Genomic DNA, 13,795 nt, shown 5'->3' with positions numbered 1-13,795 from the left:
AACAAAACGCACATTGCCACTAGCCACTGCATTTGTTTCACCAAATTTTCAAATGAGATGGAAAAGCCTTCCACATCTTTCACATCAATTTTAGGCAATGCTTGAATGTACTTCTCACTCGGCTTCTGACTACCAGGGGCCTCCTCACTAAGTCTACTCCCAGCCTTTATCTCTAGCCTTTTATGTTGACTTTCCTTTTTGAGTGTCAGTTTTTGAAGTTCAAAAGCTCTCTCTTTTTCTTTCTCTGCTCTCTTTTCCCTCTCTTCTGCTGCTCTCTCTTTTACCATCTCTTCTGCTTTTAAACGTAACTCAACCTTTTTCATTTCTGCTGCCCTTTCCTTATCTCCCACCTCTAACTCAAGCTGCTTCATTTGCAATTGAATTCTTGCCATCTCTACAGAAGTGTGATGGTTTCTCCAGCAAGTTTAAATGTTGAGCTACTGCTGTAATTATCTCTTCTTTCCTCATGGAAGCAGGCAGTTCCAATTCCAGCTTCTCTGCCTATTCCTGCAGCTTGGCCTTATTCACCTTTTGCAAAACATCCAAAGTCACCTTATCCACTTCCAGAACTTTTGACGAATGAAAGAGCCATTACTATCCCAAGTTTTGTCCATCCAACCAAACCAAGACTAACATTTATTGTTCATTCCAAATTTCTTTTGAGAAGGTGATGGAATGCTGCCATCTCGAATTGCAGCTGCCTATTTGATGCAGATATTCTCATGTGTTGTGTTGAGGAGGGAGTTATAGAAATAAAGACACCAACTCCTACCACTAGCTGTTTAAAATCCCACAGAGAGCCTCCAATCTGTTATGGAGTAGGCCAGACCACTCAAAACATTCTTGAGCAGGCAACCTAGACCATAGCTTTGCAATTTGTTTTGGTAAGTGTACAGTGAGAATTAACCAGAGTAAGCTAACAAGGTTGACTACTAGATTTTAAAATAGAAGAAATTTAATCACAAAATTATACAATGAAACACAAAGAACAAAATAAAGAACCCCTACAGAACTCAGTCTATCCACAATAGAATTAATAATGCTGTTCCGACTATACACCATAATTTAATAAGTAAACTCCCTAAAAACACAGTCAAAAAATGGAACAGATGTTTACGGGTTGAAGTTAGAAGGGCAGAGAGAGAGAGAGAGAGAGAAAGAGTTTCAACACAACTCACTGTTGAACTCTTAACTAGTTCAGCACTGAACTGAACTGCTCAACTAGAGAGCTGATCACTCCCCTTTCATTATACAGGTCACTTCTAAAACATGACGACTTTGGCCTGAAGTCTCATTTGTTTACAAATAAACGAAAATACCTCTAAATACCCTTTAATCTCTGTACCAAACCAGTCTAATAAGCACCTGGAGGGTTTACGACCCATCTGAAAAAAAACAAGGACAGAATATCCTTGAGAACAGGAACAGCTTTTAGAAAAAAAGGAACCAGCTTTGTGACACTCATGCATACTGTTTTGCAATTTTGATTGAGCCAGAATAATGTTAAAATGATGAATTTGGAAGACCATGAACATTCCTTTCTTAAAAGAAAATTTGAATGTAGACATCACTGGGAAGACTGGCATTTATTGTTCATTCCAAATGTCTCCTGAGGAGGTGAAGGGATGGTGCCATCTCGAATTGCTGCTGCCTGTTTGATGTAGATATTCTTGTGGTTGTGGCAAGGAGGGAGTTGTGGGATTTTAAGCAAAAATCAGGGAAAAGACAGCAAGGTCATTCCATTTTTGACACTTTGCTCTTCGATTAGGAGAAGTTGTAGGACATTGTGTTCCTATGCATCTACTGCTTTTGTCATTCTAGGCATTACAAGTCATTCCAAAGGAACTTTGTTGGGTTGCTGCAATGCATATTGTATATAGTAGACACTGCTACTGTTGTACTTTGGAAGTGGAGAGAGTGAATGCTTAAGTTGACGGATGGCGTGTGGAACAAGCAGACTGATTTGTTCTGACCTTCTTGAGTATAGGTAGTGAGTGACATGTTGCAAGTGAAGAGTATTCCATCGCAATCCTGACCTGTGCTTTAGCAGATAGTAGACTGGCAGTGGGGAGACAGAGGGTGAGTTACTCACAATAGAATTCCCAGTCTCTGATTGGTCCTTGCAGAAAAAAAAGTATTTATATTGCTGATCTAGTTCAATTTCTGATAGCCTTAGGATGCTAGTGGTGATGAAATCATTGAGAATGGTGTTGTTGAATATCATGGTGAGATGCTTATACTTGTATTCTGATAGAAAATGTAGGAGAAACTCAACTAGTCTGGCAACATCTTTAGAACCTGAAGAGGAGTTCTATCAGATTCAAAATGTTAACTCTGTTTCTCTTTCCATAAATGTCACCAGGCCTGCTGAGTTTCTGCAGCATTTTCTGTGTTTGTTTCAGATTTTCAGCACCAGGCAGTATTTTGCTTTTGCTTAGTAATGTTCTGCCTTATTGGGGATGCTCATTACCTGGCACTTAAGTGGCAAGTAAATCTTATGTCACACATCAGCCCATGCCTAAACATTGCCTAGGTCTTATGACAGATAATCACACAATGCATCAGTGTTTGAGGAACTGCAACCACAACCATCTTCCTTTGTGTTAGATTTGACTCCAATCAGCAGAGGGGTTTCCCCACAATTCTCACTGACTTTAATTTTGATTGATGCCACTCTCAGTCAAATGCTGTCTTGGTGCGAAGAGCAGTTACTCTCACCTAACTATTTTGCTGGCGTTGGACTGGGTTGGGCAAGGTCAAAAATCACATGACACCAGGCAATACTATCACCAGATGTAGTTTGACTTTTTACCTAACTGTCTTTGGATTCTGCTCCTTTATCCATATTTGGACCAAGACAGTAATGATGTGAGGAAATAAGTGACCATGGTGGAGTTGAAACTGAGCATCAAAAAAAGAATTTTCCTGTGTAAGTTACATTTGATAGCACTGTCAATGACACTTAACATGATTTAACAATCAAGAAATGCTGATCGTGTGGTAATTGACCAAATTGTCTTGCTTTTAAAGGATGATACATACCTGGGCAACATTCTACACTATTCAGTAGATCCAAAACAGATAGCTCTACTGGAACAGGAACTAGACTGGAGACACTTCTTAGTATTACTTCTACTAGATCTACTTCTTAGTAGATTGGTCCATGTAGCTTGTATCGTATGAAGTGCCTTCTGCCCCTTGAGACCAAATGGAGTGAATATAATTGGCCGGAGATTGGTAATGTGATGGTGAAAATTTCAGAAAGAGGTTGAAATGAATAATCAAACGAGGACTTTTGGCTGAAGATGGCTCCAAATGCTTCAGCCTTTTCTTTGCACTGAGATGTGGGGGACCCCCATCATTAAATTTGGGAATATTTGTGGAGTGTCTCTTTGTTGGGTCCACTCTCATTCATTAATGGATAAGGTAGGAGCGTAGAGCTTTGAACTGATCCATTGCAGTTAGTGCTCAAATATCACTTTGATACAGCTGGTACAACTCTGGTGCAACTGATGGCATACATCTACTTTGAATTTGTAAGACCTAACATAATGCTAATGTTATGATGGAGGGCATCCTCAATGTAAAGAAAAAATTTTATGTACATAGGTACTATATGGTGGTCATTATTATCAATATTGTCATGGATCGTTGGTTCATGCTGAGATCCTCACTATTACAGATCCCAAGCCAGGTTGTGGCAGAGAAAGAAGATAAAGGAAGTAGATGTGGCACTCCAGCTCTCATTACATGTCTAATGTTGTTCCCATGTTTGATGAATGAACTCTGTGCAGGTCCAGCCACTTTGAACAGATGTCCAAAATGACTAAGAACATTGAGACTATGAAAGGGCCGGCATAGTCAACGTGTAACTGAATCCAAGGTTTACCCAGCCAATCCCATTAATGTGAGGGAACTGCTGATGGTAATTTTTGTCTTTGTTGGCATGTTGGGCATTGCCCCACCAATGCAGTTATGTCTGCTTCCAATCCTAGCCACCAGACATAACGTTTCACCAACTTTTTCACTTTGGACACACCTGGATGACCCTGGTGGGGTTCAGTGAGTATCGGTGGGGAACCTTTTCTCGGGACAATCATTCTTGCTGTCCACAATAAAATTCTGTCCCCCATGATGATCTGATCTTGCCAGGTTGAGAAAGGTTTCACTTCTGGTTGTGATGGCCCTTTTATTTTCCCCATCACTACCAGCTGTTTTGGTTTTGCCAGGACCAGATTGTTTTGCATCCACAGTCTGATATTGTCAACAGTGACCAGACGGGTGTCCAGAAAGTTTAAAACCAGAATGGACTCTTCTCTTCCAGTGATGGGATCACTGTTTGGGGGGGAGGGGGGGTGGGGCGGGGAGGAGGTTAGGCGGGATCAAGGCATCTGCATTTGCTACTTGGCCTCCTAGACAGTGTTCATAGTTGTAATTGTATGCAATGACAATGAGAGCCCATCCGCTGAATTTGAGCTGAGGCTAAGGGTGGCATGGCCTTGTCATCTTTGAGTAGCCCTAGCATGAGCTTGCGGTCTGTTACTGTTACAAATTTATGTCCATAAAAGTATTGTTGAAACTTTCTCATGACAAAGATGACCACCAAACCTTCTTTCTCTATCTGGTTGTATTTGTGCTCTGCATCAGCCAAAGTGCAGGAAGCATATGCTATTGGGCATTCCTTTCCGTGTGCCATCTGTGAGTCAATACTATTTCCATCCATATGGGGAGGCATTACACGTCAATTACACATCTTGCTTGGGATTATAGTGGGATTATAGCTGCTTCTTCACTCTCCTAAAGGCTATATCATGGCTCGAGACAATTTCCAAGGCTGCCCCTTTTTTAATAGCTGATGTATTGGTGTCGGAGTAGAGACTATGTTACATATGAAGTATGCATAATAATTAATCAATCCAAGGAAAGACGTAAGTGCCAGTTGATGTTTGAGCCAGGGAATCTTTGATTGCCTTCACTTTATCTTCCAATGGGTGCAACCAAATCTTGTCAGCACCCAAAAGTAGTTCATTTGGGTGTTTGGAACACACATTCTTCCCTTCTAAGCCTGACTTAGAAAATTTTTTGAAGGACTATGTCCAAGTTCTCTAAGTGTTTTTTATTGATCTTCCCTATTATGAGCAAATCATTTCGATAAATGGCAATAGGGTAGACCTTGTAAAATGTTCTCCATTGTCCGGTGAAAAATGGCACAGACTGATGATCCCCCAAATGGCAATATTGTGTATTGGTACAAACCCTTATGGTATTAATCATAGCATACTTCTAGAAATCGTCATCTAACCACAGTTACAAGTATGCAGAGCTCACCTCTAGCTTTGTGATGGACAGCCCTCCCACCAGCTTTGCGTATAAGTTCTCTATGCATGAGATTAGTTATTTATCCAGCTGCAAGAAGTGGTTTACCATTTGTTTAAAATCCCGTCAAAGGCGAAGGGACCCATCAGCTTCACTGTACTGGTTTGATGATTCCTTTGCTTTACAGCTTCCTGATTTCTGTCTCTACTTTTGCACTTAAGGCAAATGGCACTGGGTAGTCCTTGCAGAATCATGGAGTTTGGACCATGGACCAGCTTCCTGGTCACATGTAAGATGGCCTTGGCTCCTTTGATAATCTCTTGACCTTCGTGAAAGACTTCCAGGTATTGAACTAGGATTTCACTCAGGCAGACATTTTCTAATCAAAATAAATGTTGAGTCAATTGAGGTGAATCTCTCTCTACCAATTTCACATTCAGGCTTGGGCCTTTTATGACAAACAGTGGTAACTGAACCAGATGCTTCCCATACACAATTGGAACCGAAGTTGTACCCTTAATCTGTAAAAGTTCCCTGGCATAGGTTCTCAGCATAACTGAGGTTGTATACAAACTTAAGGATTGGAGTCCAGAGCAAAATTTGTTAAAGACTGGTTCTGCTATCACTGGTACAGCCGCACTGATATCAAACTCCATTATAATTGGATAACTGTTTAACCAGATGTTTATTTTGATTGGTTCTGATTTGGATGTTGCTAAGTAGTTTAACTGTTCCAACCCGATGTGGATGGGCTTTCCAGGGTGTGCGCTCTCCAAGATACTGGCCTATGAGTTCTCTTACTCAATTCAGGCTTATTGAGATTTATTTGCTGTCTTGAGTCTGCATACTAGCAGCAACTATTGTGGTTTGCCAGCCTCGATCCTGAAGAAAATTTCAACTGTTTGGCTTTGTTTTGCAGTTTTGCTATGGGCTGACGAGAGTCCCTCTGTTTAGGGTATGTCCTGAGTTAGACTATGCAATTGTCTTTATTCAAGTAGTGTCCTCCAAGCTCAGTAGACCTGGCGAGAGTGTCCACTTCCATCGCTATTCCCTGTAACTGATATGCTCCAATTGCTGTATTTCCTAATGATAATGCCAGTTGAAATCCAGTTGGGCTTCAGCATGGTTATAACATTAATCCCACATACCAAACTCAGCAGTGGTTGGGAGATCGGTAGCAATTCACGGCGGCACGGTGGCACAGTGGTTAGCACTGCTGCCTCACAGCGCCTGAGACCCGGGTTCAATTCCCGACTCAGACTGTGTGGAGTTTGCACGTTCTCCCCGTGTCTGCGTGGGTTTCCTCCGGGTGCTCCGGTTTCCTCCCACTGTCCAAAGATGTGCGGGTCAGGTGAATTGGCCATGCTAAATTGCCCGTAGTGTTAGGTAAGGGGTAAATGTAGGGGTATGGGTGGGTTTCGCTTCGGCAGGTCGGTGTGGACTTGTTGGGCCGAAGGGCCTGTTTCCACACTGTAAGTCTAATCTCATTAAGGATTGAACCAAAGTCACATGCCTCTGCCAGGTTAACAGCTCCTGTAAGGGAACTCCCTTTATATGAAGGTCATCTGACTGACCACCTTGTCACCACTACAACTACGTCATGTTCTGTTCCACATGCCCAAAGATTTGCAAATTAAAAGCAAAGAATGAAGTCAAAAGTGAAGAATGAAGTCACATGAAAACTGATGGGCACTTTGCATGTTGAAATAAGGGCCAGACATCTGAAATATTAGAACAATAGCTTTATCTACAACATTAGAATTACCCTATCTCTGGGTTAATTTTCATTTTGTTATAAATGCATCTGTGGCATATGGTTTCTTATATTCTTTGAAGATTTTTTTAACAATCCATCATTGCCTTTCTAATCATTATCCTAACTTGTTAATATCACTTTTTTATTCCCTTTAGGTTGGTGATAGTCATTTTCCTTTATTGCCAATTTTGTTCTTATCCTTCTGTTTTTTTTATTGTCTACTTTATTCTTATACTTTAGTGAAATTGGTTGCAAGTCATCTCCTGTCTGATTGTTTTGCAAAACAAAATGATTGTATTAAGAATTTTTAGAGGTCCTATAGCAGGGTTGTTTTATTTTGCAGAATATAGAAATTATTGTAGATTTGATTTAATTTATAAGTTTTGTTAACTCGTGTGGATATTATCTTGTGGATATTAACTGTTTATTTAAGGAAGAAGAGGGAATCTTTTAAATGTATATCAGTACTGCTTATTTATATGAAGGGGGAAGGTATTAATAGAGTTTTACTTGAGCACAAATGAAGAGCACTAACTGAAGCTGTGTGATTGAGTTCGCTAATCTGGGGAAAAGACCTTGGCTATTTACCCTATCCATGCCCCTCATGATTTGATAAACTTCTATAAGGTCACCCCTCAACCTCTGATGCTCCAGGGAAAATAGCACCAGGCTAATCAGCCTCTCCGAACAGCCCAAACCCGCCAATGCTGACAACATTCTTGTAAATCTTTTCTGAAGTTTCTCAACATCCTTCCTATTGCAGGGAGACCAGAACTGAATGCAGTATTCCAAAATTAACCTACCCAATGTCTGATACATCCACAACATAACCTCCCAATTCCGATACTCAATGCACTGACCAATAATGATAAGTATACCAAACACCATCTTCACTATCCTGTCTGCCTGAAAAATTATTTGGATGTGAACATAAGAGGTATGGTTAGTAATTTTGCAGATGGCACCAAAATTGGAGGCGTAGTGGACAGTGAAGAAAGTTATCTCAGAGTACAATGTGATCTTGATCAGGTGGGCCAATGGGCTGAGGAGTGGGAGCTGGAGTTATACTTAGATAACTGTGAAGTGCTGCATTTTGGAAAGGTAAATCAGGGCAGGACTTAGCTGCTTAATGGTAAGATCCTGGGGAGTATTGCTGAACAAAGACAGCTTGGAGTGCAGGTTCATAGTTCCTTGAAAGTGGAATTGGGAGGTCATGTTGCGACTGGGGAGTGTTGGTGAACAAAGAGACCTTGGAATTCAAGTTCATAGTTCCTTGAAAGTGGAGTCGCTAGTAGATAGGATAATGAAGAAGGCAGTTGGTATGCTTGCACTTTTTGGTCAGTGCATTGAGTTGGGAGGTCATGTTGTGGCTGTACAGGACATTGATTAGGCAACTTTGGGAATATTGTGTGCAATTTTGGTCTCCTTGCTATAGGAAGAATCTTGTGAAACTTAAAAGGGTTCAAAAAAGAATTACAAGGATGTTGCCTGGATTGGAAGGTTTGAGTAATAGGGAGAGGATGAATAGGCTGGGGCTATTTTCCCTAGAGCATTGGAGGCTGAGGGGTGACCTTATAGAGGTTTATAAAATAATGAGTAGCATGGTTAGGGTGAATAGCCAAAATCTTTTCCGCAGGTTGGGGAATCCAAAACTAGAAGGCATAGGTTTAAGGTAAGAGAAAAATTTGGAAGGGACCTAAGGGCCAACTTTTTCGCAGAGTGGTGGAGGCTGGTACAATAACAACATTTAAAAGGCATCAGAATGGGTATATGAATATGAAGGGTTTAGAGGGATATGAGCCAAATGTGGCAAATGGAACTAGCTTAATTCAGGATAGCTGGCCGTCATGGATGAGTTGGATCGAAGGGTCTGTTTTTGTACTGTATAACTCTATGATTCTGTGACTCTACTTTCAAGGAACTATGAACCTGCACTCCAAGGTCTCTTTGTTCAGCAACACTCCCCTGGACCTTACTGTTAAGTGTATAAGTCCTGCCCTGATTTGCCTTTCCAAAATACAGCACCTCATGTTTTTCTAAATTAAACTGTATGGGATACAGTTCTGTGTGTAATATTTTAGGCAGGATGTTGATGCATTATAAGAGTGATTCGAGAGATTAGATGCTTAATTCATCTGCCACTCCTCAGCCTATCTGCCCATCTGATCAAGGTCCTATTATACTCTGAGGTAACCTCCTTGACTATCCACTACACCTTGTTCGGTGTCATGTGCAAACTTACGAATCATACCTCCTGTGTTCACATCCAAATCATGTGTATAAATGACAAAGAGCAGTGGACCCAGCGTCAATCAGGACTCCAGTCTGAAAAGCAATCTTCCACCATCATTCTCTGTCTCCTACCTTCAAGCCAGTCCTGTATCCAAATAGCTAGTTCTCCCTGTATTCCATGTAATCTAACTTTGCTAACCAGTCTACCATGCAGAGCCTTGTTGAATGCCTTACTGAAGTCCATATAGATCATGTACACCTAACTTCCTTCATTAATCCACTTTGTTATTTCATCAAAAAACGCAGTTAAGTTTGTGAGACACAATTTACCACACACAAAACCATGGTGACTATCCTAATTGGTCCTTGCCTTTCCAAATACAGAGGAACCTCAATTATCCGGCATTCTATTATCCAAATATTGGATTATCCAGCAAGATCACAAGGTCCCAATGCTTGCCTAAACTATGTTATCCAGCATTTGATTATCCAGAATGCGATTAACCAAACAAAATACTCCCTGTCCTTCGGATAATCGAAGTTTCTCTGTACTGTGATGAAGTAGGGGCACTATACGAGATTGGCAATCATTCTATAGTTACCCAGGAAATAGAGCGGTCTTTAATGCTTGTGACCTTTCATGGGTACCATCCAGGTACATAAGTCGGAACCATCTGAAGTGTCTTACTCTGATTCAGATGAAGAGGAGGACAGGGAGAGGGTGACCAGACACCATATCAGACAATGCATAGGGAAGAAAAGAAATCTAAATGGTAACACAGGAACATGTTGATTGATTCTAACTGTTAGATTTTGTGTTTCACCTTTAGTAATTTTGAAAACCATAAATTTCTAAACCAGCACTGGAAAACAAAGTATTTATAGTCAGAAGAAAGGAAGTTGATTTTTGAATAAGGGCAAATAATTTCTATTTTCTACCAAACTCCAGGTTTCGATTAATAGTACAAAAGTAGGTTTAAAGTTCTCTCACAAAGTGCTTAAGGCCTAGACATTGAAAGTTTTCAAGAAGGAGTTAGATATGGTTCTTAGGGTTAAAGTGATCAAAGGGTTTGAAGACAAAGCAGGAACAGTTAATTGAATGATCAGCAGAGCAGGCTTGAGGAGCTGAATGACCTGTTCCCACTCCTATTTCTTCTGTAAGTTAAAGCAAGTAGAGAAACAGGTACTATTCTAAAAAGTATGTAGGAATATAGACACGTGGTGTAAATGTACAAAAGTCTTTAATGATGGTAGGACAAATAAAGGTAGGCATTAATAAAACATACAGTGCTCTAGGCTTCATAAGAAGGGCACAATAATAGGGACAAGAATATTAAACACTGGTTGGACCTGAACTGGAGTATGGTATACAGTTCTGTGTGTAATACTTTAGGCAGGATGTTGATGCATTATAAGAGTGGTTCGAGAGATTAGATGCTTAATTTATAACAAACGGTTGGAGAGTTTGGGATTGTTTTCATTGGTGAGGAGAAGGCTAAGAGGAGGTTTGGTAGAAATTTTCAAAATTGAGGGGTCTGGACAGAGTGGATAGGTAGAAACTGTTTCCACTTCGAGAGTCAGAGCATACAATTTTAAAGTGTTTTGTAAATAAAACAAATGTGAGGTGAGAATGTTTCTTTTAGCAAGTAATTAGTATGTAGAATGCACTGCCTTATAGCATGGGTGAATATTCAATTGAGAAACTGAAGATGGCATTGGGTAATTATTTAAATAGAAAAAATATGCAGGGTTTTGTGGCATCAAGTTAAAATGCACAGACAGCCAGTACTGACATGATGAGCTTCTACTATAATAGTTCTGTGATTTGAGATTTGGGGACTTTTGTGTGAAGTTCATGGTGCAGGGCATTTGTCTGTTGTCTTCAGTGTGTAGAGACCTCCATTCGGCACCTTTTTGAAGTATAACCAGTCTCTGATTATCTGGAACACAAAAAAAACACAGAAATTGTTGGAGAAACTTGGCAGAACTGGTAGCAAATGTGGATAGAAAACAAATTTAATGTTTTGAGTTCAGTCATGCTTCTTCCAGCAGTTACTGTCTTTGTGTGTTTCAGATCTCCAGCATTCCGCAGTTCTGTATTTTAACTGATTATCTGGAGATTGTAAGATTTGTGTCCTTGAATTACAGTTTTCTGTGATCAGTTACAAAAAGTCTAACTCACTGGCCTTCCCAACCTTGCATTATGATGACTTTACTTACCCTTCAGCTAACATTCAGTGCCATTTGGTTTATCTCATTATGAAAGGTCAACATATAAGAACCAACTTTCTATTTACATACATTCAGAAAAAGTGCACATATAGTTTCCAAATGTCCAGGTTGATCAGAATGTCAGAATTATGAAAGTAACAAAATTTTTTTTGACAACATGGCACCCACTTTGTAAGGGATTTGCAGATTAGGACTGATCTTATGTTTTCCAGAATGCTACCAGCAAATTCTGGAAAAAATGCTTTGTTGTAAAATGGAGTCTTGAACATAAACCAAATTATTTTGTCTAATCTTTCCTGTTGGTATTCCTAAGGAAGATCTTTCTCATTTACCTTTTAAAGATGGAAGTTCTCTTTTTAAAAATTGTTCCTCATATTGCAGTTGGGAATAATTTTGTGGGAATTTATCTACACGTGTCACAATATAACTCAAAGTAACATTTCAGGTGTGACCTACCCAGAGCCCACAGAGCTTCTGCAAGACAAACTCAGATTTAAACTCTATTACTTTGACATTCTAGCTCAGCATTCTTTTTGCTTTGTTGCTTCCTGCTTTTCAATGATGACGTTTTCAACTGTCAAATGAAAACATTGAGTGGCTTAATCAAAACAATGCTTTTCTGCTGATCAGTGCTACTTTTCTGAAAACTGAACAAGCCTTTGGTGTGGTTCAATGGTTTTATTTTATAACAGGCTTAGGCTTTGGCACCAGCATTGTTTTACTGTTAATTATCTTGTAGGATTACTAACAGAGGTTTGGTAGATTTGAGGATTTTAAAAATTTATTCACAGGAAGTGAGTGTCACTGGGTACTTTGCATTTTGTCCATCCCTAATTGTCCTTGAGAAGGTGTCAGTGAACTGCCTTCTTGTACTATGGCAGACCATGGTGGTTCACCACCGTGCTGTTATGAAGGGAGTTCCAGGTTTTTTTGACTCAGTGACAGTAAAGGAATGGCAAACTCGTTCCAAGACATGATGGTGTTTGCCTCAGAGGAGAATTTGCAGCAGGTGATATTCCCTTCCATATGCTGACCTAGTCCTTGTAGAGGTAAAGGTCATGGATTTGGAAGGGGCTGTTAGATAAGGGTGAGTTGTTGCAATGTATCTTATGGATGGTACCCCCTACTGCAACTTCTGTTCATCATATTTCATCATTTAAGCTTATCCATGAAATATGAACATTGCTGGCTGGGCCAGCATTTATTGCCTGTCTCAAGTTGCCTTTGAAAAGATGGCGGTGAGCTGTCTTATTGAACCACTGCAGTCCATGTGTTGTAGGTATGTTTACAATGCCATTGTGGATGGAGTTCTTCAGTGACCCAATAAGACTAGAAGAATGGTGATGTCTTTCCAAGTTAGGGTGATGAGTGGCTTAGTTGGAAACTTGTGGGTGGTAGTGTTCCCATATATCTGCTGGATTTGGTTAGTGTTGTCTAAGGTGCCCAGGTAAATTTCTGCAGTTATCTTGTAAATAATACGCACAGTTGCAACTGAGCATTGACAGTGGAGGGGGTGGATGTGGTGCTAATGAAATGGGCTGTTTTTGTCCTGGATGGTGTCAAACTTTCTGTGACTTGTTGGAACTGCAATCATCCAACCAAGTGGGGATACTTCTATCATTACTTACTGTGCCTTGTAGTTGGCAGACAGGCTTTGGAGTCTAGAGGTGAGTTGTTTACTGCAGGATTTATGCTGTCCCATGAAAAGAAAATGGTGGAATTGATTGATGTCTGGATGGGTATAAGCTTTTTTAGTATAGAAAACATTTTTCTGTTTTTTGTACTTTATTCAAACATTTTCTTTTGGATTGAAGCTGTATTTTCCCACTTTTAAACTATGTTTCTGATTGCCAGCATCGGCAGTTCTTTTTTTAACTCTTAAAACTGCTGTTGTTTTTTTGATAGAGACAGAGAGATGGAGTACTTACTGTGCTTATAGTCTTTGTTTTTTGTTGAAGAACTTTAGTTTTGGTTGTATTTGTAACTTCAGATCTCAACTGAGACAGGTTATTGGATGACAGGAGAAGACTTTTTCACAACTGCCATACTAGGTCACTTTCTCAGCCTTTAGCATCTACATACTAGATGTCACCAGTAATTTTTAATATCCACTTACTGCTACCCAAATGTGCTATATAGCTTTTAAAATATATTTGCCCAGTACCACATACCACAGAAAGTCAGGTTCTTTTTGAGACATATGCTTTGAGGTTTATTAACAATACTATTTACATGGCCACAATATCACAGACTCGCACA

This window comes from Hemiscyllium ocellatum, chromosome 4 (genome assembly GCF_020745735.1).
Source record: "Hemiscyllium ocellatum isolate sHemOce1 chromosome 4, sHemOce1.pat.X.cur, whole genome shotgun sequence".
In the NCBI taxonomy this organism is placed as follows: domain Eukaryota; kingdom Metazoa; phylum Chordata; class Chondrichthyes; order Orectolobiformes; family Hemiscylliidae; genus Hemiscyllium; species Hemiscyllium ocellatum.
Note: the sequence above shows the minus strand (reverse complement) of the source record.